This window comes from Morone saxatilis, unplaced genomic scaffold (genome assembly GCF_004916995.1).
Source record: "Morone saxatilis isolate NCDOM2014 unplaced genomic scaffold, NCSU_SB_2.0 Contig11, whole genome shotgun sequence".
Lineage (NCBI taxonomy): Eukaryota > Metazoa > Chordata > Actinopteri > Moronidae > Morone > Morone saxatilis.
This window is the reverse complement of record NW_023339663.1, coordinates 26,948,863-26,949,114: the sequence shown is the minus strand read 5'-3', so window position 1 is coordinate 26,949,114 and position 252 is coordinate 26,948,863. Positions and strand designations below refer to the sequence as shown.

General features: G+C 50.0%; 1 protein-coding gene across 1 annotated transcript in view; it reads left to right on the top strand.

Moving 5' to 3' along the window:
* Positions 1-252, top strand: part of dhcr7 (7-dehydrocholesterol reductase) — a 6,861-nt gene that overhangs the window by 334 nt on the left and 6,275 nt on the right. The gene's annotated exons all lie outside the window — the stretch shown is intronic.

Genomic DNA, 252 nt, shown 5'->3' with positions numbered 1-252 from the left:
CACACACACACACACCTCATCTGTCTGCGGGACAAACTGCGGAGCGAACGTGTTAAACATGGACATGTTGGACAAAACAGGCATTCAAGTCATTAGTTTTAGTGTGAATGCTGTAACTCCTGCCCACCCGGCAGTACCTCTGCTCCAAAAGTGTGTGTGTGTGTGTGCTCCCTCCTCCTCTCTCTCTCCCTCTCTCTCTCTCTCTCTCACACACACACACAACAACACACACACACACTTTTCTGGAGCAGA